The sequence below is a fragment of the Strix aluco genome, chromosome 11 (genome assembly GCF_031877795.1).
Source record: "Strix aluco isolate bStrAlu1 chromosome 11, bStrAlu1.hap1, whole genome shotgun sequence".
NCBI lineage: Eukaryota > Metazoa > Chordata > Aves > Strigiformes > Strigidae > Strix > Strix aluco.
In genome coordinates, this window is record NC_133941.1 from 23,129,438 (window position 1) to 23,143,255 (window position 13,818).

At 46.7% G+C, this 13,818-nt stretch overlaps 1 protein-coding gene across 2 annotated transcripts in view; it reads left to right on the forward strand.

The window, feature by feature from the left end:
- The first annotated feature begins 1,400 nt into the window (after positions 1 to 1,400).
- The window catches only part of FBLN2 (fibulin 2), a 106,810-nt gene continuing 94,392 nt past the window's right edge, over positions 1,401 to 13,818 (forward strand). For both annotated transcript variants that reach the window (XM_074835975.1, XM_074835976.1), the window contains exon 1: positions 1,401 to 1,560. The gene's annotated coding sequence lies outside the window, so the exon portion shown is untranslated. The remainder of the gene's footprint in view (positions 1,561 to 13,818) is intronic.

The window sequence follows — 13,818 nt, forward strand, 5'->3', positions numbered from 1 at the left end:
TTGGCTGGGTCAGAGACAGGATACCACAGTACTCAGAAATGGAAATTCTTACACTGCTACTTTTCCCTAATTGTACACACATTTTGTCTGTGCAGATTTCAAACTTGCCTGTGAATGGGAGCTGCTGAGAGCCAGAGGCAGCCCCAAAGTTTCTTCAATAATGTTGCATTTTTACTGTCACAGACTGGGCTGAGTGGCGTTTGCTACAAGGAGGAGAGGAGAGTGCAGGAAGAGCAGGGCATGACGAGGAACCTCTCCCCCAGGGTGGCAGTGACAGGAGGTGACCGAGCACTGCAAGAGAGTCACCACCTCTCTCTCACTGCAGCAGCAGATGCTGCTCCATCCCTTGGTTGCTGGGAAAGGCAAAGCCAGCAGGCAGACCACAGATGCTCTGCTACATCCATCGGCCGGTTGCGCAGGCAGCTGCCCACGTTGCCTGCGCTCGGGGCAGGCTGGTGGTGCGGCGCCATTTTGGTGAGGGCTGAAGCGGTGGCCGTGGTGGGACACCGAGTGCCCCGCTCCTGCGGCCCTTCCCACACACGCTTGGGCAGGGCTGTCCTCTGCCACCAGCTTCGGTGGGCAGCAAACAGGACGAGCAGTGAGGCCTGGACGTGCGGGAGGTGTTTGGTCGGTCTCCTTCTCCCGTAACTAAACGCCAGAGAAGATGGAGGTGCTCTGCTGTGTAGGAGCAGCCCAGCTGGGTGTCCCTGTGCTGCCTGCCCCAGGGCTTGTTGCGGAGGTTGGGGGCTGGCCCTACAGCCAGGCTAAGGGCTGGAAACTTGTGCTGAAGGGGCAGAAATGCGAGGGGGGAGCTGGGCCTGGTGCCCCAAAGGGAGGTCGCAGCGCTCCCCATCCGGGGCGAGACAGGCCCCCCCTGACCGGGCCAGGGTGCTGGAGCGAGCCCCCTGCGCTTGCAAGCACCTCTCTGCTGCCTGGCGGGGGGGAAGGACCCTGGGTTATTTTTAAGACCCTCTGAGGGATGTTTTCTCGATGACATAGCGCCGCAGTGACTTCGTTCTTCCCAAGGACTTGTCTCTAATTTATACCAGGATGGGTTTCTATAAACAGGCTCTATTGTCATGTAAATATGACAACTGGACCCTCTCGATGTAAAGATTAGGATCAAAATCACCAAATGTTTCCGTGGCGGCTTTCGGCGAGGTAAGTTTGGGGCCACGTAGATCTCAGTAAGCAGCAGTGGGATGAAAAGAAAATTAAAAGCGCTTCTCAGCACAAGTTTGAAGCCACCTTCGATTGACTGAGTGGGCTTAACCTGGGCAAACCCGGGAGCTGAGGCACCTCTGCCCTGCGGCGGGCGCGGGGCTCGGCGTTCATCCCCCGCTTTTTTTTTTTTTTTTTTTTCCCCTTAAATTGCAAACCCCAGGAAATAGGATGCAGACTTTTCTCCTCCACGTGAGCGTTATAAAACAGCGGCTCTCATTGTTCCAGCACGTCCAGCCCCGCTCCGCGGGCTCTCCGGGGCGGCGGGCACTCGCCTCCCGCCCGGCCCGCGCTGCCGTGGCCGCGGAGCGGAGCGGCGGCACCAGCCCCCGGTGTCAGGTTAGACAAACACCCCGCGCCGCCGGTCAGCCCCGCCGCAGCTTTCCGGCCCCTCCCTCCGGCTCCCGGGGTCCCCTCGCCCCTTCCCCCGCGGAGCGGAGCGGAGCAGCGCGGCGCGGAGCGGGGCGGTAAGTGGAGCGGCGGGGGAGCGCGGGCGCGGAGCCCCGGGCGCGGCTCCCGCTCCGCGGAGCCCAGCTGTAGGTGCCGGTGCCGGTGCCGGTCCCGGGCGGAGCCGGCTGCAGCCCCTCGGTGCAGGGGCCGCGATTCAAAGCCCTTTCCCAGCTACTGGGACAAATATGCAAATATTTCCTTACGCTGTTTCTCTTCTCTTTCTCCTTTTCTGTTTTACTTTTTTGTTGTTGTTCTGAAAGTGGCAAATTGTTGAAGAAGAAAAGTTTCTGTAGATGTTTTAGAGCTGTTGCTTTATTGAAAACAACTCCCTGGGTGGAGGCGAGAGCAGCCTGCGGTTCGGTGGGAGTGTTGGCAAATCAAATGTCATTTGGAGGTGGGGGGAAATCTGGCAAAATTGTTCCATGAACACGTTCTCCAAGTTGTACAGACTTGCTCGCCTCGTGTGAGCTTAACGAAAACCAACGGGAAGTTTGAAAGGAAGAGGAGAAAATACATGGGATAAGTAAGAAAAGTGCTCTCAGCCTGCTTTTGCTGGTGTGCGTGGATTCCTGGAGCGAGCTGCGCCGGGGGCAAGTGCTCGCTGGCTGCCTCCCTGGCACAGTGGAACAGGGGGGCTGCATCGTGGAGATTTTGGGGACTAAGCTTGCGGGATCAGTGGAGAAACGCAGCTCCTGGCAGCAGAATCGCTCACAGCGTGGTCAGGGCTTGAGCGAGAGCCAGCCTGCTCTCTGCCCCCATGCCTCCCCTCACCTTATCTCTTCCTTTTGTCACTCAGGGGCTTGTGCTGGAGCCTGTGGGTCGGCCCAGAGCTGAGCCCCCCACCAGGAGCGAGGCCAGAGGTGGTGGGGTTGGGGACATGGTCTGTGCTCCCTTCAGGAAGGTCCTTTGAGCTTACAGGTGCCACACTGTCATTGAGGTTTTTTCTCTAAGCCTTTGGTACTGAGGGAAAAGGTGGTGTTATTATTGCTGAGTTATTTTAGTACTGAGTTTTGGTTCTTTGCATCCATAGGTGATGAGCAGAGGGGTGGTGCTTGAGAGTGTATCCGTTCCTATGATTTTCTAACACACCATCAGCACCTGGATTCTCTCCTTTCCTGCTCTTCCTCATGGGACATTTTTGGTTTAGGCATCCTTGTCCTTTCAGTTGCAGAGGGAGGCTATGGGCACATCCCATAAACATGGCTTTATTTATAACTTGGTTAGACTGTCATTTAACAACAAAAACTACAGCTTATGGTATACAGCTAATAGGTGTAAAAGTATCTGAGAAAGATACAGCTTTCTAGACATAAAACTCTTTTTAATATGAAATACTTTCCCCTAATGGCAGAATGGGGCCTGTAGAGGCCAAAAAAGGGTCTTTTAACAGCTTCTTTTCCCAAATGGAGTCAGCTGGACCTTCAAAATCACTTTGAAGACAGCTACACCAGCATTCATAGGGCTGGTGTTGGTGTAAAAATATCATCCAAAAATCACACCCTTAATTGGCATTACTGTGTTGGCAAACCTTTTCCAGTGCAGCCTCATTCTTCAACAGCCGTATTATTTTAATTGTATCCATGTATTCTGTATCACAGGCAAGGCTCTGAGTAGGATTTATGGAATTCAGTGTGGTGTCTGGAGCTTTACCTTTCTCAGCAAAGACAAGAACTGATGGCAAAGCAGTTGAGGCCTTCAGTCCTGGTAGCTCCTCAGGGATTCCACTTTTGTGGGACTGCTGGTCTGAGCGTGCTGTAGTAAAGCTGCTCTGCAAGCTATACTGGGATAAGTAATAGGTAAACACTAGCCTTGCAGTGTATTTAAATACTAGGAAAAAATGGGTTTTCTTTTAATTCAAATCAGTTTCTGTGATTGGAGAGATCTCTCACTCTTTTCCGTCCATCCATCCGTCCACTTTAACACTGTCTCAGTTGCATTAGGTGATAATGTGGCATGATATACCTCTAAATTTATCTGATCTACTTGAAGCTGGAAGAAGCTGTCTTCATGCAGTTTTGTGCGCTGAGTGGTAGGTAGCCTTTCAGGGGTGATGCGAGTCCCACAGTGTTTGGTGGCATTAAAGGTGACATTCCATGCCTGGCTCAGACATGCAGCATGGGAGAGCAACAACAACCCCCACACCTGAGGGCTGGTTGGGTGAGCGTAGCTGAGGATCAGTTGCCTCGGAGGAAGAAGCCCGTGAGCACACAGGAGTCTGCCCCGGAGTGCTCATGAGTGTAGCTTTACTCCTGCAGAGGCGCCAGATGAAGCCCACCAGACATCCCAGACTGGCTTTTAGCTCGGGTGGTAGATTGCTATAGAACAGCAGCACAGTGAGAAAATGGCATCTTCTCAACTGCTAGCTCTCTGGTTGGTATTGAGCCCTGTTATTATGCTTTTTTGGAAATATTTTGGTTTGCTGGACAGTTCCTCAACAACAGGAGGGTCAGTGCTGGGGCATTTCCATGCTGCCAGAACCGCTCCAGCCCTGTGGATGTCCATTTCTCTGGATCTGCAGGAGCAGATGGTAGTTACATCCCATCTCCAGGCTGTGACCTGCTTTCACTCCATGTTAAAAACTATGCTTTCTGTGCCTTGTTTGTGTGTGTTGGAGCCTCTAAGGGCTCCTGTGCTCCTCATCATTGTAGTGTCTGGTGTCTGCTCTCAGTTCTCAAAACCCTCATGGAGACTGTTGGGTATGGAGGGTCCCTTGGCTGTCTTTCCTTTTCATCCTTGTGCCCTTAGATTTTGCATCCCGTCTAAGCCAAACCAAGCCTACTGCCTACCATGCCTTTCACAGCTGCCAGCCTACTGCCTACCATGCCTTTCACAGCTGCCTTCTTTCCTTTATTCTGGGAGATGACAAATGTTTACAGTCTTGGTCTTCTCTTTCAAGCTGTTCTTTGGAAATTTTTCCATGCCTGGGAGTTTCTTCCCCTAGATTGTGGGTAAGAGGTGGGATTTAACTGCTTCTGGCAAAACCAGAAGTGTCCCTTAAATTATCCAGAGATTTTTGTGGTTGCGGAAAGACTTACAGTGGGCACATGCTTTCTTACAGCTGCCTTCTGGCTTCTCAGCATCAAGCCCTGAAGTAACCAGACTGCTGCTAGCTGGCCTGCCAGTGCTGGGGGCTGCTTGCCTCTTCCATGAGCCTTTGACCTTGGGGCAGCCGTGATGTCAGCTGGCCTCACACTGCCCTGGGAGAGGGCTGTGCCTGCCAGGAGCTCCCCTTCCTCTGTCCCAGGGCTGAATTGTAGTGAGGTGTTTCTTTTCTAAGTTGTATGCAGATCCCTAGTGGCAGAAGGAACCTTGACTCTTAATTATTCTGCCTCTTATCTTCTCTTAGATGTACCAAGCCCATGCGTTTAGAATAAGGCTCTGATATAGTGATATGGTCTCATGCATTCACTTTTGTTTAGCTTTTCCCCTCATTCTCCTGCATTAGAAATTTGCATTTCCTTCCAGCTCACTGGCATAATATTAACCTTTCTTTTCACCGGAAGTGACATGTTGCCTTTAATAACAGGGGCCTGGATTTAATATCCCAAGAGGTCCTTTTCCGATTCCATGTTCATATAGATCAGGAGCTAAAAGAAAGAGACTTCTGAAAGGGGCTTTCCAAAAAGTGGTTTGTTTTCTCCTGCTTACATTATTGTGGTCTTTTTGTAAGAAATCAAACTGTTGAAACAAACATATATCCCACTTAGATATAAAGAAATTGCAGCTCACTTGTGGCCTGGATCACTCCTTCTTCTGCTGAATATCATTAGAGCAAGACCAGACCCTGTGAGATACCTTTTCATTCTTGTGTGTTACAAACCTAATATATTATTCATGAAAATGAAACTGTGTTAATTACATCTCCTGGTCTGCTTTAAGAAAGACATACATTCCTGTCTGTCTTGTTTGCTAATGAACTCTGTGGATTGAATCCAAAATCAGGGAGAAGTTTAAGCACTGTCACTGATCCACGCATGCAACTCACCCTGACTTCGTTGTCCAGATGTGACCTTCAGGCTTCCCGCATAGGGGCGGCTGTGGAAGTAAATGTTTGACCGGGACATGTCACTGACATTTATTGCTGGGTGCACTAGAGCCTGTCGCTTTCATCAGTGTGGTCTCATTTTTATGAATGAAGGCAGGCAACGACTGCCGAGCTGTCCAAACCGGTGCCAGGAATCCAGTATTGTAGAGATGTGGGTGGAGACGGGAGCGTGAGAAGTGCTTCTGTGCCGGCGGTCCCGCCGTGGTACAGCTGCATGCCCAGCCCCAGGCGTGATGGATGGCTGTGCCACTTCTGCCGTCTGGAGGTGGTATGGGCTCAGGGGATCCTGGGGAGAAAAAGTCATGAAGAAGTATGTCACTGACACACTCCTTTTTGTGAAGTGAAGGCTGAATAGGTGTCCCTCCTCACCTCACAGACTCTTTCCTGCCTATTTCGGTAGGAATCTTTTTTTTTATCCTTAGCATGAAACTTTTTCTAGTTCAGTTCTGGTTTTTACTCTTGACTCTGTTCAGTGAACACACCTTGGAGCTCACTTTTTCCTGTATCCACAAAACCTTTTAGTAACTGCTACCCCTTTACACCTGTACATGTATAGTCAAAAAAGGATCTTAACGTGATTTTGTCTAGACTTGTGATGGAGGCAGAGAGAGAGAAGGCAGTTCTGGGGCATGGATACATGACTTTTTGGAAGTAGAAAATATAACCAGCAAAGATTATATCCCCAACAGAGCTGGCAGAAAGGGGTCTTATGGGTGTTCTTAATCCACCTCACTGCAAAGTCAGCCAGGTTAGCTCAAACCACCTTTGTTTTTGACTTAAATTAGCTGAGTCTGCACTAGCGCAGTGAATGTTCTCTCTGTCCCTCCTGCCAGACATGCGGTGGGGGACTACCAGCCAGCTGCTGGTCCTCAGCCAACTCCTGCTATAGCCACATCCAGGAGAGACTGTCTGTGTGTCCCCCAGACTTTGCTTAAATGGGAGCTGAGCCATTTGTCCAGTGTCAACACAACCACGTTTGTCAGACAGAATCAGCTTAAGATGTGCCCCTTACCCTCACATTTAAGCTGTGCTAAATCATTTCAGCTTGGTACCTATCCCCCAGCTCTTAGCTCAGGTCCCATTAACAGTTCTTTCTGGGAAATTTCACAGGTCACTGGTGCTCTGTGGCAGCCATCATGAGTGGGACCAGCTGAAATGTTCAGGTGTCTCTGTGGTTCAGCTATTTTACCTATGGAAGGACAGACCTGTTCTTTTACCTGAGAATTTGTGAACCGTTTAGGATGATACTGGATATGCCTGCATGCACAGAGATTTAGAGGATGCCTATGAGATTTGGATTTCTATTTAAATTAAAAGGCAATTTATTATCTGTGTTTCTGTGACAATCCCGTTTGAAGTGTTCTATAGAAACAGCTTCTAGGACTTTTGCTTTTCTTTACTGTGCACTGGGCTTTGGAGGCCAGGTTACTTATAAAAAAAGCAAAAGAAGATGGAAGCTGGAAAAGTACTGTTTTGCTGGTGTCATGAATCTTTAGATAGGAGAGAGACAGAATACATTTAAAACTCTGAGGTGTTGTGTAGCCTGAAACCTTTTCACAGGAGAATGCTACTTTAAGTACATATCTGGAATGGGAAAAAGAAAATCACTTCTGCAAATGATTATTTTTTTAAGAATTAAAAACAACTGTTTAGAAATGATTAATTATTGTGATGTGTGAGTTCTGTAAAGTTTCATCTATTCACAGTAGTATTTCATATGATTTAAAGTTGTTTGCTCAAGGTTTGCTTTTACCGTGTCATTAAATGTCATGGATTTGTTCCAGCTGTCCTCCACAAACGTATCACTTGTGATGGATTTTGCATGGGAGCAGGCTGCCAGATTTTAGTTTTGATACCAAAGCTGGATTTTGTTTTATTTTTAATATAGTTTTGCTTTGCAGAATGTAAGGCTTTTAATCGAGTTGGCAGAGAAGATGCTAGCAACAGTATTGGGCAGAGTTATTGGACCTGGCTGGATTGCACCTTCTGAAACCCCTTGAGACTGGGGGCAAGGGTGGGCATCTGTGCAGATATCTGACCTCTCTGACCACTACTGGACCTTTTCCCCTGGTATTGGCTGTGCATGGTCACTGCCTCCCGTGGCTGTCACTGCCTCCTGGCAGGAGGTAGCAGTCCTCCTAGCTGCTGGCTGCATAGTTCGCATCAGCACTTCCTAATTTGCTTTAGGCAAAATCAAGTGGATTATCTCAAGCCACTAATTAGACTATTGAAGATAATCCTGCTGGCTTTTGGGTTTGTCTCTTTCCTTCCTGCTGTGAATTAGGGAGGACTGTGAGAAGCTGCTCGACCAGCCACATCTGAAGGGAGCTGGGCTGTTGCTGGGTGTAAGGACAGGCAGCTGGAGGTCTCCTCACCAGCACTGCTGCAGCTGAGAGCAGGGATAGTCACCACAGACTCACTGACAGCCTAATGAAGTCACTATGGAAGGAGAACGTCTTCCTTACTAAGCCTCTGAGGCTCGCCTAGTGGCTCTACCAGGCCTGTTGAGGCTTATTTTTTACTTATTCAATTTTCATAACCAGAACACTTACCTTTGGTAGCATGTCATGTTTTCCTATTCTGAACTAATGAGCCTCATGCATGGAGCTCTGTCATATAATCAATCTAACAAACCATCTGATGATCTTGAAAGGCTGGGTATGCTTAATGTATAGAACTTGGATGGCCACTTGGAAATTATATAATCTGATACTGTACAAAGCACATCGATTTGGGGAATTACTCCTCAGTTGCGAAGTAAATGGAGCTGCTCAGTAAGAGGAACTGCAGTATGCTCTGAAACATTACTTTGCCTTTAGAGCAAAACCAAAAATGCAGTCTGCTTTCTGACATGCGGTTTGGTTCCTGGCATGGCTGCTTGGATATCCAGAAGGATATGTCCTGTGGAAAGGACAGAAAGGTAATAATTTGTGGCCTTTTCTAAAATGAAGACATTAATAGCAAGAGCACATGATAAGCAATCTCTCTTTGGGTTTTTTTTTAAGATTTTTTTTCATTCTTCTCAGTGTTAACATAATATACTATACCCTGGGGTGTTGCAAGCGTCTGAATATTTAGGATGAGTAAAAGAACGAGAACATGTAATAGTGTCTCTTCAGCCTGGGCAAACAGGTTAACTTGAGTGTGTCACTTTTATTCCTACATTTAAATAGAATGAACTAAGATGCTAGTAATCAAAAAGGAAACTCACTGGTATATACTTATATTTACTAAAATGTCTCCTCTATAAAGAGTGAAGGAATAAATTGGCACTTTATGATGTTTAGCATGAAGATGAAGCCTATCTCTACACTAGACAGTTGCATGTATTTAATTCTAATTCTTAGTTACATTTCTATAGTTGGTGGTTACTTGCCTCTGAGACTAGAAATAGCATTTTGTTGCATGCTTGTGCAGTGCTGGGCACTGTGGGACTCTTAACATGCAACTAAGGTTCCATGTGCTGCCATGATTGTGATACGTCTTTGCACTGGAAAAAAAAAAAACTAAAATAGATAGTGAAGTGTGTCAAGCAAGCATGTGGGGTTTTAAATAAAATAGTCTCCAGTGGGTTTAAAATGAAATGTTTCCATTTCTTTTTAAGCCTGCTTTTCTAAAACTCCTTTAAAGAGGCTAAATAACATCTGCCATCAGTAACATCCTTGTGTTTGGGCCCTAGCCCTGGGAGTGCAAAGCACATGACGTTCATATTAGTCCCTAGGAAAGGGTGAAGAGCGAGGTGTTCCCAGGCAAGCGCTTGGGCAGGAGCAGAGCTCAGGATTTGTGTAGTAATGCTACTAACAACTTCTAGTTGTTTTTCAATGGCATTTTTTCCTGATGGGTAAATTAAGTAGGTCTCCTTTCCTCATTAAAAGAAAAGCTAAGCTAAGTTAAAGAAGAAAAATGCCTTTCTGCGACTCACGTCCTGTTTTCCTCCTCATTCAATCAGCACAGATTTTAAGTTGCAGAGTGAGTGTTGTCCATCTGACCTACCTCCCCTCCCCTCCTTAATGACACTGATATTAGAACTATGGGAAAACTTAGACTGTTGGCAAAATGGGTGGAAAATCAAATGTTTAATGTTTTGCTTGAACATTTTGTGGTTTCTCCTGAAATTCTTTGTCTGAAACAAAGGATGTTCTTTGTTCTTTTTGGGGGGGTTGCTTTTTATTTGAAAAAATATGCAGTGTCATTGTGGATTAGAGAAGTTTCTACAGAAGTGGCATAAATTCTCTACAAAATCTTTTTTTTTTTTTAACCTGGAAAAAAAGGAGGACAGTTAGAAACTGCAAAAAATTGTCGGTTTTGATGGTGAAAAATGGTTTGTTGGCAAATTCTTACAAGCACATTCAGAATCAAAATGTCAGTGATTTGGAAAAATCTTGGAGTAATTTCACATGACCCCCTCTTGGAAGCTTCTAGGTTTTGCATTCTTTGCTCCAGCACAGTTCCCACTGAAGAAATACTTCAAAAAACAAGATTATGGAGTCTTTTAAAAATGTCATTCCTTGCTTTTTGGGTACCGCACTGAGTTGTGTTTATATATCTTATCCTGATTTATATGATCAGAATTAAGCATTCATGGATTTGTTTGGAGTCTGGAAAAGATATGAGCTGAACCACAAGATAGGCAGTGGCTGCCCTGCTGAACTCACAGGCTGTGAATGCCCAGGCTCTTCCAGCTGGATGCTGGGCTGCTATAGCGGTGTGCTGCCCTCTCTTCCAGGCATCCCAGAGTTACCTGTCCCCTGGCTGTGCAGCACTTCGAGCGCTCCCTGGCCCTCCTCACCATTTATGGGCCTGAGGAGCAGCAGTGGGCACAGAGGATGGGCTGGAGGCAGTGGTCGGTTCCCTCTGCAGAGCTGCAGCTGGCAAGGGGGGTGTCTGCAACCTGGGGAGCAGAAAAAAAAGCAAAGCCCTAGGAGCAAGCAGTGAGGGGAGGTGCTGGAGCACCACACTTGGCACGCTGAGCACCTGCACAGTGCCCAGTACAGGGCCTCTGAGCTCTAAGGGACTGTCTGAAGCAAAAAAAAAATGGTGGTTTTGTGATGATGTGGGTGAAAGGACCTTCTAGTCACGTATCTTCTACTCTTTCAGCCAGACTGGCTTTGTGATGCTGGCTTGCACTGTTAAGTAGCTGCTAGTTGTCACTGGAAGAGTATTCCTTTGTTATTTCAGAATTACTGAGACACTTAATTGGCTGTTCATTAACTGCCTTAGAGAAAAATAAGATCTGATTAATCATCATTTCAGCAAATTATAGCCTGCTCTACAGGCTAATGAAATTAAGCAGTGAAGAGCTGGCTTCCTGCAGTTAGCGATGACCTGCCCTAGCTGTGCAGCCCTCACTGCCTGGTCCTGACCTGGAGGGCTTGAGGTGTGCAGAAATCAGAGGGGTCACCGACATGAATTGGGAACGGGGAGCGTAGAGTCCCATGTTAATGGGGTGAGGACCATGGAGCGCTGCCCGGGGCACGATGGAGATGATGCCTGTGCCTGGCAGAGGTACAAGTTGACATAAATGCAGCCAGCCAACAAGAGACACATTTGTTGGCCATAATTCTTAACCTTGGAGATCACTTTACTTTTTGTAAGCAATCATTCTTATAACTGGTCAAGATCAAATTTCTGAGCTGAGATCTTGAATTCATCATTGAAGAATGTATATTTTTCCCTGAAATACTGCTATATAGTACATTATTCCAAGTTTTACCTTACACACATGCTGATTTGAAACATAACTGGTTTTAGTAAATTATGCAACGGAAGATGTGACTAGTACCTTTGCTTTGAAACAAAGATCTAGAGTTTGAAGAAAGGAAAACTCTGCGGGTACGTAATACAATTGTTAGAAATCCCACACAAGGTATTTGCAGGTGTTACTCACAAGGCCAAGAATTTAAAAAGCAGGTTCCTTGCATGAAATTGCTTTGCCGCCTTCTGGCCAAGAGTTAAAGCTCCCCCAAAGCTTTTCTGTTTTCTGCCATCTTTGTGTCTTACATCCTTCTTTTTCCAAGATTCCTGACTGTTGCTCCCCTTCAGTCTCTTTCAGGGGCCCTTTCTTAGCTGTTTAAAAGCAGCTATAGCTGCTCTCCCCCCATCTGCCTAGGATTAGCAGAGAGAAGAATAGAAGCCTTCCATTTCTTTGGCAAGTGGGGCTCCTTCAGCCTCCCTGTGTAACTCAATTTAGCAGTGTTTGAGACATTGACATTGTTGACATTGGGATTCTGTGGAATTTGCTTTCAAGAAGGTTGGGGAATAGCACAACCGTTGACAATTTGCACTTTACCTTTTTCAAGACCTAAACATTCAGGAAAAGCCTACACCAGATTGGTGCTAGTTGTTAATCACCTGGGTTTTAGTGTGTGGCACTTAGGACCTGGTAGTGTGGTTGGGGCTGCACAAACAGGAGTGACAGGACTTGAGGACTGCTCAACCCCTTCTCTGTGCCTTCAACGTTGCGTGTGTGTTTGGCAGCTTCACAATTGGTTTAACTCTTCCCTGTGCAGAATTTGGGAAGAAGAGGCATTTCCTTCTTCTCTGAAGTGTAGTCTTCATTAAGCATGATGATGATTGCAAATACAAACCAGAAATAGATCAATAGAAGACTATGGACAGAAGAATTAATTGAAGAAAGTTCAGAGGCTGCTTTTTTTTTTTTTTTTTTTTTTTTGGTAGAAAGGTTTCTTCTCTTAGCAGAAGAAACTGAGATTGTTTCTCACTTAGCTGATGGCAACACTGGAGAGGGATGGATAGGACTCTTGCTGCCCAACCCACGTAACACCTTCATTGCCAAAGATCCCAGACCGGGTGCCCAGGCTACCAGAGCTACCTCAGTGGAGAGCCTTGGTATTGGCCACGGGGATGGTGACGGCCCCAGCACTGTGGTGGCGGCCCTGAGCAAGGAGGGCTGGCCCCCTTGGGTGTGGGGGCTACGGTCCCTTCTGTGCTGGGCACCCAGGGAAGGCGGGACAAGGGCCTCAGTGGCCCAGTGAATCCCCCATCGCAGGGTTTGGTAAGTGGGAATAAGTTGTTTAACAGCCCCATTTGAGGGGAGGAGGAAGCCCCAGTGCTGCCCTGGCTGTACCTGGGTCAGGCGGCCCTAGGCACAGCTTTGAAATGTGAAGCAGCTTCCTTAGGCATTGCGGGGGGTAAAAAGTGAATTAACCATATCATAGGCACATGGTACTTCCCTGCTCAGATTACACTACAAAATCTGGGCAGTTCTTAAGATAGAGCTGGAAAAGGGGATTTGGGAGTGTGAGCAGCACTTGGAGCAGAGCACAGCTGACATGGCTGGGAACAAAAGGTGATAGGAAAACTCACTGCATCTACATTGCTGCACATCCACAGGTCAGCAGAAATCCTTCCTAACTGGACATTTGTTGCAAATTTACAGGGAGAAGTGTAAAATAACTTTGTTTGAGTGCTGGCTTTGCTTTGTGCCTTGTGTTCTGCTAGTTGCAAAGATTGTATCTGGCTGTGTTTCTCTTTGATTTTGTACTTTGTTTTCCAGATTTACTTTCTAACTGTTCATCAGACTCTAAAGCTCTTGTTAAATATCTTCTGTTAGATGCAGTTTAAAGACTTAAGTAGATAGGGGCAGATTTGCTTTGTTAGTTAAGACTGCTAAAGCTGTGTCTACTCTGCTCGTGGACAAAGCTTTTTGCAGTACGGATTTTTTTTTTTTTTTGCAAAATACTCCATAAGCAACACATGTGTTTGTGCTAGTAGTCAGATCTTCACGGACTTTTTTTCTACCTTCTCCTCAGAAGTGAGCTTCTTACAAAAACAATTATTTTTACTGCCGCTTCTGGCCTTTTGACTGGGAATTCAGAGAGCATTTTACCTCACATACTGAAGCGAAAGTTAGGTTTGCTTTTGTTAATGTAAGTCAAGAAGTAGCAATGATTCAGTGTGACAGGCTGAATGTGAGCCATATGAGCCGAGCTGCGCAAGCATAAAGGATGATTGTGCTGCAAAATATCTCCAAGTAATTTAGATTTTGACACACTTACCACTTCTCAAATTGCGTTTCCCCCTCCCCGCCACTCCTGCCCTTCCCCCACCATCCAGGATCTGATGTGATGGAAAAATATATG